The sequence below is a fragment of the Hemicordylus capensis genome, chromosome 14 (assembly GCF_027244095.1).
Source record: "Hemicordylus capensis ecotype Gifberg chromosome 14, rHemCap1.1.pri, whole genome shotgun sequence".
NCBI classification, from domain to species: domain Eukaryota; kingdom Metazoa; phylum Chordata; class Lepidosauria; order Squamata; family Cordylidae; genus Hemicordylus; species Hemicordylus capensis.
This window is the reverse complement of record NC_069670.1, coordinates 943,982-960,900: the sequence shown is the minus strand read 5'-3', so window position 1 is coordinate 960,900 and position 16,919 is coordinate 943,982. Positions and strand designations below refer to the sequence as shown.

At 46.5% G+C, this 16,919-nt stretch overlaps 1 pseudogene; it reads right to left on the bottom strand.

The window, feature by feature from the left end:
* Positions 1–2,035: 2,035 nt before the first annotated feature.
* Positions 2,036–16,600, bottom strand: LOC128337439 (zinc finger protein 850-like; annotated as a pseudogene).
* Between the last annotated feature and the right edge of the window lie 319 nt (positions 16,601–16,919).

Sequence of the window (16,919 nt, the reverse complement as noted above, 5' to 3'; positions counted from 1 at the left end):
AAAGATTTCCCTTTGCAGAAGCCGTGCTGGTTCTCCCCCAGCAGGGCCTCTTCTTCTATGTGCTTTACAATTTTATCCTTGAGGATGCTATCCATCAATTTGCCTAGAACAGATGTTAAGCTAACCGGCCTGTAATTTCCTGGATTACCCCTTTTTGAAAATCGGTGTTGCATTTGCTACTTTCTAGTCCTCTGGTACACAGCCTGATTATAGGGATAAGTTATATATTTTTGCAAAGAGGTTGGCAATTTTACATTTGAGTTCTTTAAGGACTCTTGGATGGATGCCATCCAGCCCCGGCAATTTGCTAGTTTTCAGTTTTTCCAGACAGTTTACATCATCATCTCTTGTCACTTCTATCTGACTCAGTTCTTTAGCCTCCATCCCTGAAAAGCCTGGTTCAGAAAAAGGTATATGCTCAGTATCCTCTGCCATGAAGACGGAGGCAAATAACTCATTTAGCTTCTCTGCAACCTCCATATCCTCCTTAGTAATCCCTTTCACTCCGTCATTGTCTAATGGTCCAACCACCTCCCTGGCAGGTTTCCTGTTTCTGATGCATTTAAAGAAGTTTTTGTTATTCCCCTTGACTTTTTTAGCTAAATGTTCCTCAAACTCTCTTTTTGCCTCCCTTATTGTCACCTTGCATTTCTTTGGTCAGAGTTTGTGTTCCTTTCTGTTCTCTTCATTTGGACAGGCCTTCCAATTTCGGAAGGAAGTCTTCTTCCCTTTTATGGCTTCCTAGTGAGCTGGAGAGTTTGAACTTCTAGCCTATGCTCTGGATGGCTAAATTGCACTTGATCTGTGTTCGGTACACAGGGGATCCAGATTCTGTATTCAGAATCCATTAATGATAATGAAGTACATTTTCATGCATTAAGGATAATGAAGTACATTTTCATACATGTTTTTGCACATTGTTGTAGAATCTTAACCATGCTGGCATCCTCCTGGACATAGCGGTACCTTTCCTCCTTTTGCGTATACAATCTAACTGGGCTTCTAGTATTGTGATTTTGAGTAAACTCCATGCACTCTGTAGCCAAGTGACTCTCCTGATTTTCCCTTTCAGCTTTCTTTTCTCCATACTCCTCATTTTGGAGACGTTTCCTCTTCCGAAATTAAAAATGTCTGTGTTAGACTTCCTTGGTGATTCTCTCCCCATATGTATGCTGTATTTGATCACACTATTGTCACTGTTCCCTAAAAAGGGTTGATGATACGGACATCACACACCAGGTCCTGGGTGCCACTGCCACTCAGGATTAAGTCCAAGGTCACCTTCTCTCTGGTTGGTTCCAAAACCAACCCTTCTAGGGCACAGTTATTCAGCGTATCTGATTTGACCTCTTTGTCATTACGCAACTGAATTTACCCAGCCTATGTGTGGGTAATTGAAGTCACCCATTATTACAGCCCTGCCTCTCCTTGATGCCTCCCTGATTTCCTCCTGCAACTCCCAGTTGCTGTCAGTGTTTTGATCCGGAGGGCAATAGCACGTCCCCAGTAGAACGTTCCCTTTCAGGCCTTGTATGGGTTTCTGTGGAGGACTCCAGTCCAACTAGGTTTTCTAGCTTGTTAGATTCTATTCCTTCTTTAGCATACAGTGCTACTCCACCTCCAAGGCGCCCCTCCCTGCCTTTTCTATAGAGATTATATCCAGGGATAAAAGTGTCTCACTGGTTCTCACTGTTCCACCATGCTTCTGTTGTTTATGTGGTTTCTCTCCAGTGTAGGTTATAGTGGTGTGCATGAAACTGTGGAGATGCAGTTTGAAGCTGGGGGCAGTGGTTCTTAAAGGGTGGGGAAGGGTGCAGTTACCCCTCCCTCCACTTTCCCCCCACTGGAGCTCCATTTTTAACAAAACCCCTGGGGCAGCAGCATACCTTCCTGTGACCCATTCCCCTGTTCTTGGCCGGGAAAAGCCCCTGCGCATGCACTCATAGCATCTACATACTGATCGCACATCGTGATGGGCGCATGTACTACTTCCGGCCATTTCCAAGCAAGAATGAGGAAAGGGGTAGAAGGGAGGAACACTGCTGCTCCATGTGTTTTTGCTAAAAATGAAGCGCGGGTGGGGGGGGAAGCGGAGGGAGGGGTAAGTGCACCCTCCACTGCCCTTAAAGAACCACCACACCAGTGGCGCTGAACCTTTGAGCCAGCACCAACTTTGAAAGCACCACCTTTGAAGCACCACCTCTAGAATGGCCTCCGGACTGGTTCATGAACATCCCTAGTGGGTTCTATGGTGTACAGTAAGATGTGCTCTCTGGCTGAAGCATTTTCCACACTCCAACCATGAATGTGGTTTCTCCCAAGTGTAGGTTCTCTGTTGTGTTTGCAGATTTCCAATCTGGCTGAAGCTCTTTCCACACTCCAGGCATTTATGCAGTTTCTCCCCAGTGTGGGTTCTGTGGTGTACAGTAATTTCTCCACTCGTGCTGAATCTCTTTCCACACTCACAGCATTTATGTGGTTTCTCCCCAGTGTGGGTTCTGTGGTGTACAATAAGTTCACCAATTGTGCTGAAGCTATTTCTACATTCCAGGCATTTATGTGTTTTCCCCCCAGTGTGGGTTCTATAGTGTACAGTAAGATCTGGTCTCGTGCTGAAGCTCTTTCCACACTCTGGGCATTTATGTGGTTTCTCCCCAGTGTGGGTTCTGTGGTGTATAGTAAGTTCTCCACTTGTGCTGAAGCTCTTTCCACATTAAAGGCACTTATCTGGTTTCTCCCCAGAGTGGGCTCTGTGGTGTACAGTAAGAGCTCTTCTTGTGCTGAAGCTCTTTCCACACTCCAGGCATTTATGTGGTTTCTCTCCAGTGTGGGTTCTGTGGTGTACAGTAAGTTCTCCACTTGTGCTGAAGCTCTTTCCACACTCAATGCATTTATGTGGTTTCTCCCCAGTGTGGGTTCTGTGGTGTATAGTAAGTTTTGTACTTGTGCTGAAGCTCTTTCCACATTCCAGGCACTTATATGGTTTCTCTCCAGTGTGGGTTCTGTGGTGTACAGTCAGAGCTCCTCTTGTGCTGAAGCTCTTTCCACACTCCAGGCATTTATGTGGCTTCTCCCCAGTGTGGGTTCTATGGTGTACAATAAGATGTGCTCTCCGGCTGAAGCACTTTCCACACTCCAGGCATTTATGTGGTTTCTCCCCAGTGTGGGTTCTGTGGTGTACAGTAAGTTCTCCACTCGTGCTGAAGCTCTTTCCACACTCCAGGCATTTATGTGGTTTTTCCCCAGTGTGGGTTCTGTGGTGTACAATAAGTTCTCCACTCGTGCTGAAGCTCTTTCCACACTCTGGGCATTTATGTGGTTTCTCCCCAGTGTGTGTTCTTCTACAGTGTACAGTAAGATGTGCTCTCCAACTGAAGCTCTATCCACACTCCAGGCATTTATGTGGTTCTTCCCCAGTATGGGTTCTGTGATGTATAGTAAGTTTTCTACTTGTGCTGAAGCTCTTTCCACACTCCAGGCATTCATGTGGTTTCTCCCCAGTGTGGGTTCTATGGTGTATAATAAGATGGGCACCTGTGCTGAAGCTCTTTCCACACTCTAGGCATTTATGTGGCTTCTCCCCAGTGTGGGTTCTATGGTGTACAATAAGATGTACTCTCTGGCTGAAGCTCTTTCCACACTCTGGGCATTTATGTGGTTTCTCCCCAGTGTGGGTTCTGTGGTGTATAGTAAGTTCTCCACTTGTGCTGAAGCTCTTTCCACATTAAAGGCACTTATCTGGTTTCTCCCCAGAGTGGGCTCTGTGGTGTACAGTAAGAGCTCTTCTTGTGCTGAAGCTCTTTCCACACTCCAGGCATTTATGTGGTTTCTCTCCAGTGTGGGTTCTGTGGTGTACAGTAAGTTCTCCACTTGTGCTGAAGCTCTTTCCACACTCAATGCATTTATGTGGTTTCTCCCCAGTGTGGGTTCTGTGGTGTATAGTAAGTTTTGTACTTGTGCTGAAGCTCTTTCCACATTCCAGGCACTTATATGGTTTCTCTCCAGTGTGGGTTCTGTGGTGTACAGTCAGAGCTCCTCTTGTGCTGAAGCTCTTTCCACACTCCAGGCATTTATGTGGCTTCTCCCCAGTGTGGGTTCTATGGTGTACAATAAGATGTGCTCTCCGGCTGAAGCACTTTCCACACTCCAGGCATTTATGTGGTTTCTCCCCAGTGTGGGTTCTGTGGTGTACAGTAAGTTCTCCACTCGTGCTGAAGCTCTTTCCACACTCCAGGCATTTATGTGGTTTTTCCCCAGTGTGGGTTCTGTGGTGTACAATAAGTTCTCCACTCGTGCTGAAGCTCTTTCCACACTCTGGGCATTTATGTGGTTTCTCCCCAGTGTGTGTTCTTCTACAGTGTACAGTAAGATGTGCTCTCCAACTGAAGCTCTATCCACACTCCAGGCATTTATGTGGTTCTTCCCCAGTATGGGTTCTGTGATGTATAGTAAGTTTTCTACTTGTGCTGAAGCTCTTTCCACACTCCAGGCATTCATGTGGTTTCTCCCCAGTGTGGGTTCTATGGTGTATAATAAGATGGGCACCTGTGCTGAAGCTCTTTCCACACTCTAGGCATTTATGTGGCTTCTCCCCAGTGTGGGTTCTATGGTGTACAATAAGATGTACTCTCTGGCTGAAGCTCTTTCCACACTCCAGGCATTTATGTGGTTTCTCCCCAGTGTGGGTTCTGTGGTGTATAGTAAATTCTGCACTCGTGCTGAAGCTCTTTCCACATTCCAGGAATTTATGTGTTTTCTCCCCAGTGTGGGTTCTATGGTGTACAATAAGATGTGCTCTCCGGCTGAAGCTCTTTCCACACTCCAGGCATTTATGTGGTTTATCCCCAGTGTGGGTTCTATGGTGTACAATAAGATGTGCTCTTCGGTTGAAGCTCTTTCCACACTCCAGGCATTTATGTGGTTTCTCCCCAGTGTGGGTTCTATGGTGCACAGTAAGTTGCGGTCTCGTTCTGAAGCTCTTTCCGCACTCCAGGCATTTATGTGGCTTCTCCCCAGTGTGGGTTCTATGGTGTACAATAAGATGTGCTCTCCGGCTGAAGCACTTTCCACACTCCAGGCATTTATGTGGTTTCTCCCCAGTGTGGGTTCTATCGTGTACAATAAGGTGTGCTCTCTGGCTGAAGCTCTTTCCACACTCCAAGCATTCATGTGGTTTCTCCCCAGTGTGGGTTCTGTGGTGTATAGTAAATTGTCCATTTGTGCTAAAGCTCTTTCCACATTCCAGGCATTTATGTGGTTTCTTCCTTGCTTTCATTTCCTTCTAAGATTGAAAGCTGGGTTCAGTAGAGGAGCTTTTCCTACACGGAGGACACAGGCTTTTTTCTCCTGCTTGCTCTGTTATTTGCTGGATTACATGCTGAAAAGCATTGGATTCATTCCTGTTCTCCCAGTTTTCTCCAGTTTTTAGTTTCTCTTGTTTCCTTTTCCCCCATCTAGCAGCTCCATCCATTGGGTTTCTATCATTCTTCCTCTCCCAACATTTACCTGCAGTACCCCGAAAGAGAAAACTAGTTAGAGCCTGGGATAGAAAAGGAAACTGAAGGAGACCCTATTGTCACGAGCCAATGGCCCAGATCCTGTCTGCACGTGTCTCTTCTCCTTGAGAAACAACATGGGCTCTGAAGTGCTTACTGAAACTACTGAGCTAAACCTGTTAATCTATTCATTTCCTTAGCAATGCCTTATAAAATATTGTTATTACTATCCAGTTGATACTTGTATTTTGTATTCTCTTATAAGTTGCCCCCACCAAAGGACTATGGTCAACAACCAAGAATCTTGCTGTTTGAAAAAGCTAATAGTTTGGAAGCTGAGCAACTTGCCTCAGTGACCTTGAAGATTACAGAACCAGGACCTTCACTGGCTGGCTTTATTTATTTATCTAACGACTGAATAATAAAATAAAATAAAATAAAATAAATATTTTTATACCGCCCAAAACACAAATTCTCTGGGCGGTTTACAAAACAATAAAAACAACCAATAAAGATTGACACATTTCAACAATTTAAATTTAAAAAGTCAAAACTATTAAAACTATTAAAACAATATCTAATTACAAGCCTAGGTGAACAAATGCATCTTGACTGCCCTTTTAAAAGTTGTAAGAGATGGGGAGGCTCTTATTTCTGGAAGAAGTGACCAATTGCAATTTGCGTTGGTCCAAAGAGCCTTTGGGATAGGCCCATAGTCGTCATGGCCACTATGAACTCCTGAGCAGCTCCAGACAAATTGCTCCCAAAGTAGACATTGAAGACCCCCAGGACCACAACCCTGGGAGACACCTGAGACCATGTCCGTCAGCTCAGTAAGGAACTCCATTGGGCAGGGGGGTGAACGGTACACCAAGAGAAGTCCCAGTCTATCCCTGGTCCCCAAATTTAGGTACACACATTCAGTCTGGTCAGGCACTTCCCCAGGGATCCTGGTCAGGGAGAGGTTATTCTTATAGACCCCAGCCACTCCACTTCCCTGCCTATGTCCCCGCACCTGCTCCTCAACAGAATACCCTGGAGGAAGAAGCTGGGACCAGACTGGGCCACCAGCCTCCCCCAAACAAGTCTCTGTAATACATACCAGGTCTGCCCCTTCCTCCAGATTCAGATCATGGATGGTTTCCGACTTATTCTGGACAGACCTGGCACTACAGAGGAGCAAGGTAAGGGTCGGTGTGAGGTCCACACTGCTCCCCAAGATCAAAGAGCTGGCAGGGCAGCTGGAAGGGAAAACAGCTCATAGATTTCCGACTTCCCTTCCCCTGTAACAATGCGCTGACCTGCCAAATTTACTTCCTCTATTCCCCACCACCCCATAATAGCCACCCCACAGTCAGTGGACACAACCCCTGTCTCCCCATCCCCAGACAAAACAAGACTCATCTGGAACACCCAGGATCTGAAAACTACAGAAGCCAAACAAATATCATCAGGTCCTGGCCCTGGTCGCCCCCCGAAGTGGCTCTCTCAGGGGCTACCCCCTTTAGTGTTGCCCCTTCGGTGTGACCCCACCGGTAGCAGGCCCAATGCCCCAGGCCAGCTGTCCATTTATAAGCCCAGAAAGACAGCTAATCTGAGAAGCTGACCCTCAGGAACTGCTGGCTCACCCCCTCTGGCCCCAATCCTACACAGACAAACCTGCAGGGCAGCCACAGCCCCACACACTAGGGGGCACACAGGCTGGCAAGCTGACAACAGCAGACAGCAACCACACAGGCTCTCACCATTGGGCTGCCACTGTCTCTGGGAAGCAGATGTTAAAGCCTCCTCCTCTCTACAAGGCTTCTAGCAACTGTGCTCATGTTTTAGATTCAAGCAAAGTGCCAGCTTGTTACCGGCTAGATTTTTCCAAGACGTACTGGGCAGACATTAGCAGGAAGCAATTCACTCTTGTAATGGTGCTAATTGTTGCATCCTCCAGGCCTTTGGGCAGCTCTTGTTTGTATTAGAAGGAAGAGTGCTCCTCCCTCCCTCCTCCCATCAATATTAATGAGGCCAGCCCTAAAGGCCAGGACAGAGATATGGGCTTTTTGCTGCTGATCTATCAAGGCCAGAGAACACTTTACATGACACTAGCCGCTCTCCTGCTCTCCGGGCCTGTCCCAAAACAGTGGGGTGCAAGAGTTAACCCTTCTGAACACCAGAGGACAACTTGATGGACACCTGACAACTTGATGGCCAGAACCCCAAAGATGGGCAAGAGGTTTCACAGATGACACCCCAGGGAGAAGTGGGAAGACCCTGCCCCTAGAGAACCATCCAAGTGATCTGCTGAGATATCCATTGGGACTGGAGACAGAATTGGCCAGAGAGCTGGACTCTCCCATCAGTTCTCTCCCACACGTGCCATCAGCGCCCCCCAATTTCTCATCTGTTCTCTGTACCCCGATTGCATTGAACTCAAGCTTCCGATAGGTGGGGAAGGATCAGACCCGGCCAGTTTGGCCGCTCCTCCATCAGACCCTTTCCCAACCTCCCTCCTTTGCAGACGCAAATAGAACCAGCTTTAAACCCTCTTAGACAACGTTCTGAAGGAGGAAATCAGGGAGGCATCCAGGAGAGACAGAGTTGTGAAAATGGGTGTCTTGAACCACCCTCCCTTGGAATGGGCAAATTCCCATCTGGGTCAAAGAGGCCCGATATCTAGATACACTAAATGACTGTGCCTTAGAACAGCTGGTCATGGAACGAAATAGGGAGAAGATGACCCTGGACCTAACCCACCATAGAACCCACTAGGGACGTTCATGAACCAGTCCGGAGGCCATTCTAGAGGTGGTGCCTTCAAAGTTGGTGATGGCTCAAAGATTCAGCGCCGGTGGTGTGGTGGTTCTTTAAGGGCAGTGGAGGGTGCACTTACCCCTCCCTCTGCTCCCCCCCCGGCGCTCCATTTTTAGCAAAAACACATGGAGCAGCAGTGTTCCTCCCTTCTACCCCTTTCCTCATTCTTGCTTGGAAAAGGCCGGAAGTAGCGCATGTGCCCATCACGATGTGCGCTCATTATGTACATGCTAAGAGTCCATGCGCAGGGGCTTTTCCCGGCCAGGAACAGGGGAATGGGTGACAGGAAGGTATGCTGCTGCCCCAGGGGTTTTGTTAAAAATGGAGCTCCAGTGGGGGAAAAGCGGAGGGAGGGGTAAGTGCACCCTTCCCCACCCTTTAAGAACCACTGCCCCCAGCGTCAAACTGCATCTTCGCAGTTTCATGCACACCACTATAACCTACACTGGAGAGAAGCCACATAAACAACAGAAGCATGGTGGAACAGTGAGAACCAGTGAGACACTTATCCCTAGATATAATCTCTATAGAAAAGGCAGGGAGGGGCGCCTTGGAGGTGGAGTAGCACTGTTTGATAAAGAAGGAATAGAATCTAACAAGCTAGAAAACCTAGTTGGACTGGAGTCCTGCACAAAAACCCATAAAAGGCCTGAAAGGGAACGTGCTACTGGGTACGTGGTATTGCCCTCCGGATCAAAACGCTGACAGCGATTGGGAGTTGCAAGTGGAAATCAGGGAGGCATCAAGGAGAGGCAGGGCTGTAATTATGGGTGACTTCAATTACCCACACATAGGTTGGGTAAATTCAGTCAGGTAATGATAAAGAGGTCAAATCAGATACGCTGAATAACTGTGCCCTAGAATAGTTAGTCTTGGAACCAACCATAGAGAAGGTGACCTTGGACTTAATCCTGAGTGGCAGTGGCACCCAGGACCTGGTGTGTGATGTCAGTATCATCAACCCTTTTTAGGGAACAGTGACCATAGTGTGATTCAAATTCAGGTAGAGAATCACCAAGGAAGTCTAACACAGACATTTTTAATTTCGGAAGAGGAAACATCTCCAAAATGAGGAGTATGGAGAAAAGAAAGCTGAAAGGGAAAATCAGGAGAGTCACTTGGCTACAGAGTGCATGGAGTTTACTCAAAATCACAATACTAGAAGCCCAGTTAGATTGTATACCCAAATGGAGGAAAGGTACCGCTACGTCCAGGAGGATGCTAGCATGGCTAACATTCTACAACAATGTGCAAAAACATGTATGAAAATGTACTTCATTATCCTTAATGCATGAAAATGTACTTCATTATCATTAATGGTAGGGATGTGCACAAAACCGGTTCATCCGGTTCGGTTCGGATCTGAACTGCGTCTGAACCAGGAGGGGGTGGTTCGGTTTTGGTTTTGTCCGAACCACCCCTTGGTTCGGTTCAGATACGAACCGGTTCGGATCTGAACCGAACTGGTTCGGATCTCAAAAAGTAGCTAGGATGGTAGCTGGCACCCAGCGGTACCTGTCACCCAAACCCCAAAGCAATCGGACACTCGTACGATTTTTTATGAATTTTTGACAATTATTTTTATTTTTTTCTCATAGGATATAATAGGACTCGAACCAGGCCAGGATTCCTTATTGTGGAGCACCCATGGGTGCCAACAACCATGCAAACCCTGAAGCAATCAGACACCCCTATGATTTTTTATGAATATTTGAAATATTTTAAATTATTTTTCTCATAGACTATAATGGGACACGAACCAGCCCATATCCCCTATTGTGGAGCACCTAGGGGCACAAAAGCGGGGTGGTTGGTAGACAGGCAGGGGTGCCTACCACCCAAAAAATCCCAAGGCAATTTGACACTCCTCTGATTATTGGTGAATTGTTAAATTATTTTTGAATTCCTCATAGAGAATAATGAGGATTGCAGCAAATGTATAGCTTCACGTCGGGGGGAAAGGGGTATCGTAGAGTGGAGTGTGGTGGGTGATAGTTCCTAGGGTGGGCAAGGAAGCTACCTGAATTATTTGAAAGGAATTGGGCAAAGGGGTGATTTTTGGTTAATTGTTGAAGTTTACGTGTCTTTAAGGTTTTCCTCCATTAGATATAATGAAGGGTGTATCGCTTCACGTCGGGGGGAAAGGGGTGTCGCAGAGTGGAGTGTGGTGGGTGGTAGTTCCTAGGGTGGGCAAGGAAGCTACCTAAATTATTTGAAAGGAATTGGGGAAAAGGGTGATTTTAAAGTGATTTTTAAAGTTTATGCGTCTTTTTCTCCATAAAGAAGCATGGAGGTGTCAGCAAATGTATAGCTACACGTTGGGAGTGTGGATTCTATGATAGCAAATGAGATTTTCAATGAGACACCATGAATCCACTCTAATATGCTATCATAGAATCCACACTCAGTACCTCAGAAACAAGAGAACCCTGTACCCCATGGGTTAGAAACCCATGGGGGTGGTTGGCACCCTATGTGCACTACACCACCACTCGCTCTGGGCCACCCCAGCACCCCCCAAGTGCACTTATGGGGCTGCTGAAAGCTCCATTATAACTTATTATGAGGAAAAACCTTAAAGACGCGTAAACTTCAACAATTAACCAAAAATCAGCCCTCTGCCCAAATCCTTTGAAAAAATTCAGGTAGCTTCCCTGCCCCTACCCGGCACTACGACCAACCCCACACCACTCTAGGCCACCCCTTTCCCCCCCGACGTGAAGCTATACATTTGCTGACACCTCCATGCTTCTTTATGGAGAAAAAGATGCGTAAACTTTAAAAATCACTTTAAAACCATCCCTTTGCCCAATTCCTTTCAAATAATTCTGATAGCTTCCTTGCCCACCCTAGGAACTACCACCCGCCACACTCCACTCTATGACACCCCTTTCCCCCCGACATGAAGCTATACATTTGCTGCAATCCTCATTATTCTCTATGAGGAATTCAAAAATAATTTAACAATTCACCAATAATCAGAGGAGTGTCAAATTGCCTTGGGATTTTTTGGGTGGTAGGCACCCCTGCCTGTCTACCACCCACCCCACTTTTGTGCCCCTAGGTGCTCCACAATAGGGGATATGGGCTGGTTCGGGTCCCATTATAGCCTAAGAGAAAAATAATTAAAAATAATTCAAATATTCATAAAAAAGCATCGGGGTGTCTGATTGCTTCAGGGTTTGCATGGTTGTTGGCACCCATGGGTGCTCCACAATAAGAAATCATGGCCTGGTTCGAGTCCCATTATATCCTAGGAGAAAAAAATAAAAATAATTGTCAAAAATTCATAAAAAATCGTACGAGTGTCCGATTGCTTTGGGGTTTGGGTGACAGGTACCCCTGGGTGCCAGCTACCATCTTACCGATTGTCATGTGTCTGAACCAGTCCGAACCAGTCCGAACCAGTTCGAACGAACCACCTCTAGTTCGGTTCGAATCCGGACCGAACCGGGGGTGGTTCGGTTCAGATCCGCAGTGCTGAACCAAAACCGGTTCAGATCTGAACCGGTTCGGATCCGAACCGAACCGCACATCCCTAATTAATGGATTCTGAATACACAATCTGGATCTCCTGTGTACCAAACACAGATCAAGTGCTATTTAGCCATCCAGAGCATAGGCTAGAAGTTCAAACTCTCCAGCTCACAAGGAAGCCATAAAAGGGAAGAAGACTTCCTTCCGAAATTGGAAGGCCTGTCCAAATGAAGAGAACAGAAAGGAACACAAACTCTGACCAAAGAAATGCAAGGTGACAATAAGGGAGGCAAAAAGAGAGTTTGAGGAACATTTAGCTAAAAAAAGTCAAGGGGAATAACAAAAACTTCTTTAAATGCATCAGAAACAGGAAACCTGCCAGGGAGGTGGTTGGACCATTAGATAATGACGGAGTGAAAGGGATTACTAAGGAGGATATGGAGGTTGCAGAGAAGCTAAATGAGTTCTTTGCCTCCGTCTTCATGGCAGAGGATACTGAGCATATACCTCTTTCTGAACCAGGCTTTTCAGGGATGGAGGCTAAAGAACTGAGTCAGATAGAAGTGACAAGAGATGATGTTGTAAACTGTCTGGAAAAACTGAAAACTAGCAAATCGCCAGGGCTGGATGGCATCTATCCAAGAGTCCTTAAAGAACTCAAATGTGAAATTGCCAACCTCCTTGCAAAAATGTATAACTTATCCCTACAATCAGGCTCTATACCAGAGGACTAGAAAGTAGCAAATGCAACACCTATTTTCAAAAAGGGGTAATCCAGGAAATTACAGGCCGGTTAGCTTAACATCTGTTCTAGGCAAATTGATGGAAAGCATCCTTAAGAATAGAATTGTAAAGCACATAGAAGAAGAGGCCCTGCTGGGGGAGAACCAGCACGGCTTCTGCAAAGGGAAATCTTTCCTCATGAAGCTTTTGGAGTTCTTAGAGAGTGTCAACAAGTGTGTGGATCAAGGTGATCCAGTTGACATAGTATATCTGGACTTCCAAAAAGCTTTTGACAAAGTTCCTCATCAAAGACTCCTGAGGAAACTTAGCAGTCATGGGATAAGGGGACAAGTACATGTGTGGATTGCGAACTGGATGAAAGACAGAAAAAAGAGGGTAGGTATAAATGGAGAGTTTTCACAATGGATGGAAGTAAGAATTGGGGTCTCCCAGGGACTGGTGTACAGGGACTGGTGCTTTTTAATTTATTCATAAGAGCTCACACATTCCGGGAAATTTGAGTAACAGAGGGGAAATAAGTTCTTCTCTAGCATCCCGATATAAAGAGCAATATAGCAATACATGGGTGACAGTTTCCAGGAGGCCAAAGCCACAAGGGCAGAAAACTGCAACAGGATGATCTTTACCAAACATCCGTTGCAAAAGAGAAGAGGGCAACACATTGCAAATGAAACCCGAAATTTAGAAAAATGCAGCGTTGTTAAGTAGTTAGCACCTCTATCTCCCCAAGGTGGCAAAATCCCAAGATGTAAAGGGTACCAAAATGTCAAGGGGAAACTTCAAGTATATGCTGATGGGATCTGAGCTGTCGGTGACTGACCAGGAGAGGGATCTTGGGGTCGTGGTGGACAACTCGTTGAAAGTGTTGACTCAATGTGCGGAGGGTTTGAAAAAGGCCAATTCCATGCTAGGGATCATTAGAAAGGGGAGTGAAAATAAAACTGCTAATATTATAATGCCCTAATACAAAACTATGGTGTGGCCACACCTGGAGTACTGCGTATAATTCTGTTCACCACATCTAAAAAAGGACATTGTAGAAATGGAATAGGTGAAGAAGAGGGCAACCAATAGGGAGATGACGACCCTGGACCTAACCCTGAGTGGAGCTCAGCACCTGTTAGGAGATGTCAGGGTCATGGAGCAGATGGGGAACAGGGACCAGAGAGCTATCCAGGTCATCCTATATGCGAGCGGAGACTTGCCTAGGAAGTGCAATATGGCCACTTTGGGCTTCAGAAGAGAAAAAGGCTCAAAAATGAGGGAAGTGTTGAAAAGAGAGCTGAAGGGCGAGGCAGGCTGGAGGGTAGGATGGATCTTATTCAAAGCCACCACAATCTAAGAAAGTCAGAACTTGCATTTCCAAGTGGCCTGGCCTGCAGCTGTTAGCAGGGGGAGCTTTTTCCAATGTCCCCTTGGAACAGAATCTATCAAGCTTCTTCTCTACTTTTTCTGTGTGAACTGCTTGGGGAGATTTTTCTTTGAAAGGCATTACATAGCCTGCTTCTGTCTGTCCTCGCCCCAAGAAAAATGGGACAGAAATAGTTATTAAAGGCCCAAGAGCCATTGATCAGCTTAATCTACAGCTGTTCAAGGGATTCCTACTGGACCTACTTCCAAGCTCCTGTTGGTGATGGAGAATGATTTCCATTTTACTTGCGAAGCCGCAGGGTCCATTAGTATGACCAGACACCATGGCTCCTTCTTTCTTCTCTCCATTCCTCCCTCTCCCACACCAGAAAACACTGAGGTATGGCTATTATTATTACTATTTATGATTATTATTACTAGCCCCTTTTGCACACTAAAGATGGAAGCAGCCCCCTTTATTTCCTAAGTTTTGGTGGGGGTTTCATTCAACACCCTTCCAAGCTTAGTCTTTTTTCTAGATAACAGCTGAAAAGCAACCAACAGAGACCTCATTTCCTCCAGGGCAAAGGTGTGTGTGTTCCCCAATGAACTGATCAAGGGGATTGATTCAGAGTAAAAAGATCAATTAATAGATAAAGAAGGAGAGTGAGAAGTGGGATGACTGGGATGGGAGAGACCCAAGTTCAAATCCTTTCCCACTCAGTCATGAAGCTCAGTGGATGCCCTTGGGCCCATCACTTTGTCTCCTCCTAACCTACCTCACAGGACTGTTGTAAGAAGTAAAATGGTGGGAGAAAAAGCATTATGCCAGCCTGTGCTCCTTAGGCACATAGGAAGCTGCCTTCAATTGAGTCAGAACATTGGTCTCTCTAGCTCAGTCTTGTCTTCACAGTCTGGCAGCGGCTTCTCCAAGGCTGCAGGCAGGAATCTCTCTCAGCCCTCTCTCGAAGATGCCAGACAGGAATCTCAGATCCTTCAGTATGCAAGCATGCAGGTGCTCTTCTACTGAGCAAGGGCCCCAACCCCTAAGGGGAATATTTGGCAGGGCTCACACCTGTAGTCTTCCATTCAAATACAATGATGGGGTGGGGGAAGCCAGACCACCAGGAAGTTCCCTTTAGGCACAGGGGTCACCCCTGGCCTCCTCTGCCCCACCTTCCAGGACCCCACTTACAGCTTCAAAACTATCTTTTCATTCCAAGCAGAAATCTGGGGTTGTGGGCTTGGAAACTGTGAGGATCCTTGCCTATCAAAGGCCTTTCCCCCAGCTCACTATTATTTCTCTATCTCAAGCGGCTTGGGACTCACTCACTCACTCACTCTCTGACATGAACTCCCAGACCAACCCTCAAAAGACTGAAACATTGGTTTTGTTTTTGCAGGTAGGTTCCATAACTCATGCAGAGTACAAAAATTTTTTTAGAACCCCACAAAATAGCATCCTTTCCCCAGAAAATGCAGGGAAACTCTTCTTTTGAAAAGCACTGAGGAGCAAGAAAGCTCAGAGATACGAAAGGCTAGAGTCACAGAGAGAGAGAGAAAAGATTGGATTGTGGAGGAATGCTTTCAAAATGCAAGGATATATTTATCACACACCTCTGGGGTGCAGCCTGCGATCTCCAAATATGCCCATTTAATGTGTGTACTTCAAGCTAGCAGACAGATAAAGTCTCCATAGAAGACAGAGCCAAAGTTCTCAGTTCTGCCTTGGAAAAGAATTGCATCTCCACAGCTGATCACTGTGCATGACTCTATTGTTTTATGGACTTATATCTATGGGAAGGAGCATAGATCTCCTGTTTGAAGCAGGAGATACAACAAAGCAAGCCTGGGAACCATAGAGAGAGAGGAGAGGGATAGGCCTGCATCTGGGATAGCAAGCCAGGTCCAGTAGGATTCGAAAGAAGTGGTTGGAAGAAGATACTCAACCCATATTGGGCTCTTCATCTGAAGTGGGAATTGGGGGGAAACCCTACCGATATACTCAACACACCTTGAAAAGTCTCATCTGAACTGGCCCTTTGGTCTCCTTGCAAACAGGAGTAGGAAGGAAAGAAAGAATCATTAGTTCAATAGGAATGGCAAGGAGAAACTTTCCCCTTCCCCAGCTCAACACTCACTAGTTGCTGAGAGCTTTGGGGCCAATCTGGGGTTGGAGCAAAGAGTTATAATGATTTATTATTGTACATTTTATATCTTCCAGGGAGCCCAGAACGGTGTACTACATACTTGAGTTTCTCTTTCACAACAACCCTGTGAGGTAGGTTAGGCTGAGAGAGAAGTGACTGGCCCAGAGTCACCCAGCAAGTCTCTTGGCTGAATGGGGATTGGAACTCGGGTCTCCCCGATCCTAGTCCAGCACTCTAACCACTACACCACGCTGGGTCTCTTCTTGCAAACCCTCCTGGCCTCTCTCTTTCTCTCCCCACCCACCTCCATGCCCTGGACAGGTGGATGCTGCTGTCTGCACACCTCAGAGCCATGCCGGGACATTTCTGACAGCAGAAAAGACTGCTGGGTGGCTGGGAGGGAGGGAGAGACCACCACCTCCACCCCTTCCCCTGGGTGGTGGTGGTGGTGGTGCTGCTTTTCCTCCCTTACCTTGCTCTTTGTCCAGCAGCAGCTCCTTGCTTCCTGGCCGCTCTTTAAGCAGCACTCCGAGGACTTCAGGCAGCCGGTGTAGCAGCAATTTACCCTGCCCCTCAACGAGCCCTGCCCAGTGCATCTGAGCATGCTCGTAAGCATTGGAGCATGCTCAGTATGGTCAAATGAAGCTCCATTTTTGTTTCTGTCCGAAACCCCTCCCAGATTTTCAATCCTGCTTAAAATAGCAAAGAAAGGAAATCCAGGTTCTGCAGTAAACATCGGATGTGGTTGTATATGTAATTTTGTAATAAATTATTCTGAATCATTAAAAAAGAATGGCTCCAATAGTGCATCCTAAGGACGGATGTGAATTTCTGTGAAATTCCTGGAGATCTGGCAAGAAGAGAGCATGCTCAGTCTCTCCAGTTGAAGCCAGTGCCCTGA